At 49.5% G+C, this 9,817-nt stretch overlaps 2 long non-coding RNA genes across 3 annotated transcripts; one reads left to right on the top strand and one right to left on the bottom strand.

The window, feature by feature from the left end:
- Window positions 1–27: 27 nt before the first annotated feature.
- LOC115943283 (uncharacterized) lies at window positions 28–3,147 on the bottom strand. Its single transcript, XR_004077881.2, has 3 exons — window positions 2,340–3,147; window positions 1,396–1,489; window positions 28–656 (listed from the first exon to the last, which is right to left on the bottom strand). It is a non-coding gene; the product is annotated as an uncharacterized LOC115943283 (long non-coding RNA).
- A 1,190-nt stretch (window positions 3,148–4,337) lies between these two features.
- On the top strand, window positions 4,338–8,963 carry LOC145722611 (uncharacterized). 2 transcript variants are annotated; one of them, XR_014146985.1, is made up of 4 exons: window positions 4,338–6,519; window positions 6,856–6,990; window positions 7,439–8,157; window positions 8,703–8,963. It is a non-coding gene; the product is annotated as an uncharacterized LOC145722611 (long non-coding RNA). The 2 variants fall into 2 exon arrangements; XR_014146984.1 differs by having other exon boundaries at window positions 4,338–6,536.
- Window positions 8,964–9,817: the final 854 nt, after the last annotated feature.

Here is a 9,817-nt window from a genome sequence, read left to right as displayed (position 1 = left end):
CAAACCCAAACAAAATCAACAGGCACATCTTTCCAGATCTCTGTTATTGAACAAAATGGTTGTCAGAAGTGGGTCCAGCTGAAATGAATACATTGCTATCTGAAGGTATTGCATCTGAGGGAGGTGGGGACAGAAAGTGAGAGGAGACAGCTAATCTCCACGTGTTCACTCCGCAAACATCCACTTAGGGCTCTGTGGTCCCTGTCCCTGCCTCCTGGAGGGCACTGGTTGGGAGGGAGCCAGGCACAGAGCAGAGCATTTGAACACCCTGGATGTCATGCATGGTGGGGTGAATGCACGGTGCACTGGGGGCACAGAGCAGGGACTTAGCCTGAGCAGAGGCACCTGGAGCCTAGCCCAGGTGATCTGGGGTGAGAGTGATGGTGAGGAATATTCCAGGGGAGGGAAGGGAATCTTCCAAGGCAAGGGGGCTTGAGGTGGAGGGAGCAGATCGTATAGAAAGGATGTGGTTGGAGGGGCTGGGGACAGGTCCTGGGGAAGTCAGCCCCCCAGCAGTCAGCCCCGACCACTCTGGGCTGCAGGTTGTCTTGTTCTCACCCTTTTGTGCAACCAGAACGGTCTCTCAGTTCTAGATGAAACGCAAAGCACTTGCCAAGAATATGGTGATGCCAAGAACACTCTGCTGATGCTGCATCCTGAAATAGTAAAAATAAATAATAGTAAATCACTTCTATCATGCCGCCCATGTCACCCTGCTCTTCCAAAGGCTTTATCTTGCTTATTATGTTCACTGAAAGTTTGAAAGTGGACAAATATTAATACTGCTATAGCCCTTGTTGTATTATTAAAAATATTAACAGCTCGCATCTGGGGGGCCCTCGTGGTGGCCAGCTGTGAGCTAAGTGCCTTATATATAATATCCTATTTAGTAGAGAAGCAATCTGAGGCTCAGAGAGGTATAGTAACTTGCTCTAAGTCATACACTGGGAAAAGAATGGAGCCAGGACCCAAACCCAGAGTTTGCCTGATGTCTGAGCCCAGAGTCGTCCTGCGGGGCCTTTCTGCCTTGACATCATGTCGTCTAAGGACTTTGTGGATTTCTGAGAACATCTTCATCAGTTATTATATTTGTCCCTCCAAAGAACTGTCTGAATTTAGCAGAAAAAGAACCGTGGCTCAGAGAGGTAAAGTGTCCTCTCCAAGGTCACACAGCTTTTGAAAGGGCCAACTGAAGACTTGAGCCGAGGTCTTTCCATTTCAAAGCCAAGGCTCTATCTCCTTTACCATGGCTTCCACGTCCACAGCAAAGAAAAGGGCAGCTAATGTTCCACTCCTGGTATCATTCTTAAAAAAAAAAAAAAAACAACCCAAAACTCATGTTCTCTTGATTTCTGCATTGGCAGGTATTCATCAGGCAAATCAAAAGATAAATACCTAGGAGAGCAGGACACGCAGATCACAGCCAGGATGACATCATAAGGAGCAGGTTGTGCCAAGCAAATCTAATTTCCTCTGACAGAGTGGCAGGCTGCGAGATAAGAAAGTCACTGCCGTTGCCGTGTCCCCAATTCTGAAGGACAAGTTAGATCAGCTCCACAGAAACAACTGGGGGGGAGGGCGGGGACAGGGCACACTGCACCCCCACAGAGGCGTGCACACACGCAGACACTCATGCACCCACATATACGGGCACACAGACACACACACACACACACGGGAAGACGGATACCAAGCAGCACACACGCGTGCAAATACACCCACATGCCTTCAAAGACACACACGCAGGTTGAGAGAGACACACAAATCCATATACATACATACACACGAGTCTACACACCCCCCACCTCAAACACATACACGGGGTCACCAGCAGAGACCCACACACATAGACAGATGGAGACACACACATAAACACAGAGATATACAGACACACAGAGCAACACATACAAATACACAGACACACATACAGACAGGCACACCCGTCTGCCTCCCCTCCACAGGCAGAAGACATACAAACACACACACAGGGACAGAGATGCACGCGTGCAGCCACGCATTCGCGGAAATGCGCAGAGACGCACGCATTCACTCGCACACACCAAGACACACCCAGCATCCCTCTGCGGCAGGAGGTGCTGACTCTTCTCAAACCCTCTCCTCTGTATCCCTGAAATTACATCTTTCCCGAACTGGAGACTGAAAAATGAATACCTCTGTGTCTGTGCATTTTCCCTGTCTTCATCCAGAAGCTTGGAACCCACACCCTGGCAACTAACTGTGTGTTGTTGAGAAAGGACGTGGACGTTGGAGTCAGGCTGGGGGGGGTCCCAGCTGAGGCTCTCCCACTTACTAGGTGCAGGGACCTGGGCAAGTCTCACCTTTCTGCGCTTCAGTTTTCCCATCTGCAGAGGGGTTGACAATCCGTTGGACTGGAACCCCTTGACCTTCTGGCATTCAGCAAGAACCTGTCCATGCTAAGCACTTTAGTTACTTGAACATCCGTCTTCCTCACCAGGCTAGAGGGCACCTTGTGGGCAGGGGTCTCGTCTGCGTCCCCCTCAGTCCGTCCTCCAGGACTCAGCAGTGTCTGCCAGGCACATGGTAGGCGCTCAGCGAATATTCGTGAAAACGAATCAAAGAAGTCTATATCCTTAGTGTCTAGCACAGGCCTGGCACGAAGTAAGTGCTCCCTCATAATTAAAGTGTGTTGAAAAAAGTAATACATGGAAGCATAATCACAACCATGGACCAAGTTCTAACTACATGTCCTAGCTATATCACCTCGTTTCATCCTCTCCATGAGACACACGTTCATTTGTAGACGAGGAAACTGAGATCCAGGGAAGTGAAATAATTCACCCAAGGTTACTTCCTGGGGCGGCGATTCAAAACCAGGAGTATGACTGGTAAACGCATGCTCAGAACCTAACCACTGTAGACTTCATGCATAAATATTTTCCACCAGTGACACAACTCAACTGATGACTTCTCCAGCCAGCTCTGCCTTTTCTAGGTGCGGAGTAACTCTTTAGACTGAATTCGACATTTTATCTTCCATCCTGGGTTGACTTTTCAGCCTCCAGCATCCATCTAGAACACCTTTCATATGTCCACAGGGTTGCATTTTACACATACATAATCCCAAAGCTCCTGATGTCTGCATTTCCCCTTGCTCCCTCTAGAGTAACACCCACCCATCCATCGGTCTATTTATCTGTCTAATCACCTGACCATTTTCCATTTGAGGCCATTCGGTCCCCAGATGTTTCTCTTCTGTGTTTGTGTAAACCACAGAGCCCCATCCTGCATTTGTCAAATCTGGTTTCCTCTCTCTTGCATTGGTACAATCCCTGGGTTTAAAAACCAACTTTTGAGATCCTGGGTGACTCAGTCGGTTAAGCGTCTGACTCTTGCTATCAGCTTGGGTCTTGATCTCAGGGTCCTGAGTTCAAGCCCAGCGTGGAGCCTACTCAAAACAAAACAAAACCAAACCAAACAGAAAAACAACTCAAACAACCTGTAGGCCAATCAAGCTACTTTACATAACTACTTGATGGTGCACAGTTAAGCATTTTGCAAATCCCGAGAGGTTCTTACCCTTATACCCCCCGCACTTCTGCACACCTCAGACACACTCAAGTCCCCCACCCCCTCTCCCACCACTCCCAGGTTCCCTTAAAAAAGAGGGTTTTGGGAAAGATCTCTGCCTCTGTCTGGGCAGGCAGAATGGATACAGCCACAGGGCATGGAGGCCATAATTATCCTTCCCCACAAAGGAAAATAAAAATGCCCAGGGGCGCCTGGGTGGCTCAGTCGTTAAGCGTCTGCCTTCGGCTCAGGTCATGATCCCAGGGTCCTGGGATCGAGCCCCGCATCGGGCTCCCTGCTCCGCGGGAAGCCTGCTTCTCCCTCTCCCACTCCCGCTGCTTGTGTTCCCTCTCTTGCTGTATCTCTCTCTGTCAAATAAATAAAATCTTAAAAAAAAAAAAAAATGCCCAAAGATAGTGGCCACCTGGCAGGCAGGGGACCGGGGCAGCGGGCGGTGACTCATCGGGCATGCCAGGCAGTCACTCTCCCCCTGCAAGCAGGCTCCGAGCTTACTCACAGCTTTGCCAGGCGAACGAGCAGGAGAACAGAGGCATCTGAGGGCGAGGGAGGCTCTATTTCTGCTAGCTTGAACTCTAACATGACACAAGAGGCTTTCAAGACTTTTTTTTTTTTTTTTAATCACTCTCTTACTTCCCAGTTAGGACGCTATTCATTGGGATAGCCCCATATGAACAGAGTGGATCTAAGCTGTATATATATATATATATATATATAATATGTATGTATATGTATATATATGTATATATATATATATATATATATATATTAACCAAGCAATCCAGATTTTCCCTGTCCTTGTCATCTCAAACCCCTGTCCCCCTCAGCATCTGTGTGAAATTCTACCACTAGCAGTTGATATCATGGGGCTGGACTGAGTCTTCTCCTGGGGTGGTTCTTTAAAACAGCGTCGTCCCCTTGTGTGCAGTAAGGTGAGTGGGGAGGGAGGAGAGCTGAAGGGGTTAAGGAGAGGCTACTGCGTGCCAGGAACTGTGCCAGGCCCTTGATAAGAGTCATCTCCCCGAACGCTCACAGCCCCTGCCTGTCTCCTTTTCGGAGCCGCTAAAAGAGACATTCAGAGAGGGGAAGTGACCTACTCAATGGTCACGGAAAGGCCAGGATTCAGGTCTGTTTGGCCCCAACGGTGACACTCTTCTCTTGGGTCCCTGTTACCTCCCAAATGGTTTAGAGTCCTCCTAAACTGCTGCGGAGACACATCTCACTTTGTTCACACTGGGATGACAAAGAAATGTCACCTCAACTGCCAATGCTAACACACCGGCTCACCTGGGAAACATGTCCTGTTTCCTGGAGCACTGGTCTCGTTCTCTGGAACACCGAAATTTAGGATGTGGCATGCATCTGCTAGCAAGAGGGATCGCCTTGAAGACCAAAAGTCCAGAGCATGGCGGAGCTGAAAGCAAGCCACATCTGGGGCCCTGATGGGACAGCTGAGCCCCTGAAAGCAGCCCTTGACCTCGCTTCCTCAATGAGTCCTAATGTCTGGCTGTATCTGGGTCACAGTCATCTGCATTTTATGGTCATCTGCTGTTGAAACCGCCTCGTTGACCACAGTCAACTATTAGAAAGTACTAGAGTTCTGAGGCTGCCTCTTTCATATACTTCTGATGTGGGCTTTTCTGCCCCGAGGTCTTCTGCTGAGGTTCAAATTGGACAACCAAAAGGTTCCTTATCCACAGAATCCCAGACTTCAGACTAAACTAATCCTTGCCTCCTCTCTGACCTTTTTCTCTTGGGGTTGCCATCCTGACAGCTCAGGAAATAGCAACCATCAGAGGCCATGGAGTCGTCCTAGACTCTTAGCTCTCTGTGCCTCCACTTCCCCTCAGATACCAAGCCCAGGAATCTGTCCCCTGCACCCCATCTCCATCTTCCCACCACAGCCCTTTCTTTCCCTGCCCAGGTGGCTGCAACAGGCTCCTCACTGGCATGCTGACTCCAGCCCACCCTCCACCTTGGCTCAGAGAGAACATTCTAACAATGTACAAAGCCGGCCACATCGGGGCATGTTTAAAAATACTCCCATGGATCTACATTTCCTGAAGATAAAATCCGAATGCCTGGGCCTGGCATCCAAGAACTTTTGTTACCAGATCCCTGCCTCTTTCTCGAACCTTCTCTACAGCTACTCCGAAGACACAACCTGCCTTCCCATCATACAGACCCAGGGCAGTCACTCCGAGGCCGGCCTCCAGACCTCCCACCTTTGAACAGGCTCTTCTCTCAGCTGAGCTGACCTTGCCTTGTTTATGTAATTCCACTCATCCCTCAGCTCAGCTCTGGCCTCCCAGGCCCACCCCTCCCGGATGGTCAGCCCAGATGGGGGGCCTCCTCTGGGCCTCCGCACCCTCCAGTGTCCTGTATCATGCAGGCTCAGGAGTCTTCCTTGGCTTTTGAGCTTCCAAGACCAGATTCTCAGAAGAGTAGAAAGAACTCATGGCTTAGCCAAAAACATGTGGAGGAAGGCAATCACGAGCAAAGCAAGGTGTTCCTCTCCCCCCTGCAGACAGAAGAATGTTCCCGGGAGTGATGTGCAGTGGGCTGGGAGGGGGAGTGACGAGCATGCCCACGCTCCTGTGGGAGGCCCGCACACTTAGTTCCCAGGGCCAGGTGTGGGGCAGGGGCAAAGTCCCAGAGTCTGTGGGGGTTCTGTGGGGTCTCCGAGCTGAAGGGAAGAGGCAGTCCCAGGGAGGCAGGAAGGCCCAAAAGAGCAGAAGCAGCCACATGGCATCTAGGCGATGGGGGTTCAGAAATTTCTTAGTTTCCCACAATCCTGTGAGGCACCAAGAATAATACAATGTTCCCGTGAACCCCAGAATGACATAGAGGTAAGAGTCACCTGACCTGAGACAGGCTGCAGACAGGAGATGGGGACAGTTCCATGGAGACCTGCGTTGACCAGTGACTCAGAATGGAAATTGCCACTGACAGGTGACATCAAAGACCAGGTGACCCTCCTCCCATCACCTTTGCACACCAAGCATAAATACTGTCTCTGGGGAAAGGGAGGGGGTGGACCGACTGCAGCTAAGTTGCTACCTATCCCTACCAAATGGAGGCTCAAAATAGAAATTGAATTCAGTCAGGTATAATACCGAAATTTATATTTGTCCCACACCTGAGTTCATGGACCGATGATCATACCCATTCCAAGTGAATCCATGAACACAGATGGTAAAAACAACTTGGCCAGAAAAACACATGTATTCAGAGCTGGGACCGTGCCTGAAATAGGGGTCTGTCTCTTTCCTCTGTTTTGACTGCTAGGGCAGCCCAACATGATACACCAAAAATACAGGAACCAGATCCAAAGTCTGTTTGAGGATTAGTTACCGCTGCAGAGTCCCAACACCGTACGCCATACAAGAATGAGAGCTGGACAATCAGCGACCAGGCTTGAGGGTAATGGGGCTACGCGATGCTGAGTCATGTTTCGGGCACCCCTCCTTCCTGTGTCGCAAGAAAAGGGTGGTCAGTAAAGGCTTCTCGGCAAAAATGAGGCCGCAGATGAAATCTGTAAATAAGTAGAACTAGGCAGTGAGGGCAGGGTTACTAGGCAGACAAAACTGCTTTGCAAAAGTCCTGTGGTAGGAAAGTGTGGACTTGTTCATGGAAGAAAATAGGCCCCTATGTCTGGAACACTGTGAGTGAAAGGTGGCTGAAACAGTACATTGATTGGTGCTTCTAAAATGCTCCCCTCCTTCCCCTTGAGGTTGGGCAGGACCTAGTGACTTGCTTCTAGGATAGACTAAAATAGCAATGGTATGCCTCTTCTGAGAGTAGCTTATAAAAGACTTCCTTCTTGCTCACACTCCATCTCTTGCTTTCTCACTTGTTTGTTCTGATAAAGCAAGCTGCCATGTTGTGAGCTCCCCTACAGAGAAGCCCGCGTGGCAAGAAACTGAGGGAGCCTCCAGCCAACAGCCAGTGAGACGCTGAATCCTGCCAACAACTCAAGAGGAACCTCGAGATGACTGCAGCCCCACATGATTACAGTCCAGTGAGAGACACTGAGCCAGAGGATGCAGCTGAGCCACACCCAGATTCCCAACCCACAGAAACTGTGACATAATAAACCTGTTTTTTTGTTTTTGTTCTTGTTTTTAAAGATTTTATTTATTCATTTGACAGAGAGAGACACAGCAAGAGAGGGGACACAAGCAGGGTAGTGGGAGAGGGAGAAGCAGGCTTCCTGCCGAGCAGGGAGCCCGATGCGGGGCTCCATCCCAGGACCCCGGGATCATGATCTGAGCCGAAGGCAGATGCTTAATCAACTGAGCCACCCAGGCGCCCCGTAAACCTGTGTTGTTTTCTAAGTTTTGGGGCCATTTGTCGCACAGCTGTAGATAACTGATACAGCTAATTGGGCAGGAAGGTATGAGGTAATACAGAATATTTTAGATTGTGGTGGTTATCCTTAGGGTTTTCAGCTGCTCCATCTAAGTGTTCAACCCAGGACCTACATATCATCCAGCTGGGCTTCTGATCCTGAACCTTTCTGACTCATAAGACCTATGTACCCTCTGAAGTTGGGTGTAAGAGGATGTCTGATTTACTAACATCAGTGTGGTGAGTGGGCAATGGGAGGGTGGAAGGGGCAGAAATTCACCTGTGCTGACAACCTATTGAGCACCAGGCCCTTGCTGGATGTTCTGCCTTATGTATCTCATTGGTCCTTACGAGAATCCGTGCACCTTGAAGGAGTGCAGTTAAGTAACCGGCCCCGAGACAGCCGGCCAGTAAGACGTGTGGCCAGGATCTCTGCTTTTGAGGTCAGCTGCCTACCACAGCCCTCTGATACCACTCTCACCAGTGAGTGGTCTTTCCAGAAATAGCTGGTCCGCTGGGTGAGAACCAACGGTAGAGAAGGCAGAAAACTAAGATGCTTTCTTGTTCCTGGGGAAAATACTCCTGATGTTGGTCCAGGCAGACATGTCTAGTGAAACTAAAGAAGCTGTGGTATTGGCTACGTATGGCAGGGACAACATTCTCCTATCGGGAGTGTCTACCTGCCCAATACATTTCCCAGCCTCCCTTGCTCTAGGGGGTGGCCAATAAGCCAGAAGTCATCAGGTGGACCTTCTTGTCATTTGTTTCTGTTTTTTTTTTTTAAGTGCTGACTCATCTAAGAGGTGTACAGTCTTGCACTTCTCCTTTCCTTTCCATGCCTGGAATGTAGGCATAATGGCTGGATCTGCAGCAACATTCTACGGCCACGCAATGACCTCGATGACGGAAACTACATTCTAAGGAGAGCAGAGCACAGATAGAAGGTGTCTTGGCTCCTTGGAGGGGATGACCGGGGAGCCAGCCCTTGACTATTTGCATCAGAACTGCTTTTATACAAGAGAAAAGTAAATCCTTATCTTCTTTAAGCCACCATAATCTGGGTTTTCTGTTACAGGTAGCTGATACTAGTCCTAAGAGATATACTCACATTCTCAGTAAGATATTTAATAAGCAGCATTTGGGGATTTCATTTTAAAATTGCCAAGACTCCAGACTCTCAGAGATTTTCCCTTATGCCCTTCTTATTAAAAAGTTATTAGTATGCTCTCCAGAGGAGGTGGGGGGCTAAGATTCCCTGGGCACCTCCTTTCCCCTGTGCACTGTACTCACCTCGCAGTGCACCTGTGAGATGGAATTTTCATCCCATTTTACAGATGAGGAAATGAAGTCCAGACAGATTACATCACTGTCCAGGGAACACAGCTAGGCTTTGAAGCCAGACCTATCTGGCCTCACAGCCCATACTTCTGTTGCTTCCCCCACTGCCTCCCGGGTCTAGAACTCTGAGGAGATGGGGCCAGTTGGACCATTCGGAGGGCCCTGGATCAGGGTGCCCGGCCTTCACCAAATCTCCAACTGCAGCCACTGACCAAAGTCTTCTCCACTGCAAGGTGACTAAAGCAGACGGCCCAGCTGGTTGTCTCCCTAACTCACTGCCATCCTGTTTACTGGCCATCTGGCCTTCATCTCTCTGATTCTCTGACTGTCCCTCTTTAAGGACCTTCTTAAAGAGACAGAGGTCGTCCTTGGTTTCAGTAAAGGACCCTCTTTCCTAAACCAATACGTTCCCAACCTGTCCGGCAAGCCTGACAAAGAAAAGGCCAGAAGAGCAGGGATTTCTGGTTGCAACACAAGCCTGTTTCTAACTTCAGATTACAGTGCCCAAAAGGATTACCTGTTCCAAGCAAACACAGTCCCACCCCCCCTGGCACGAATGCCA

Source organism: Leptonychotes weddellii, chromosome 7 (genome assembly GCF_054177405.1).
Source record: "Leptonychotes weddellii isolate Sample4059 chromosome 7, ASM5417740v2, whole genome shotgun sequence".
Lineage (NCBI taxonomy): Eukaryota > Metazoa > Chordata > Mammalia > Carnivora > Phocidae > Leptonychotes > Leptonychotes weddellii.
Note: the sequence above shows the minus strand (reverse complement) of the source record. Positions and strands in the feature narration are given on the sequence as shown.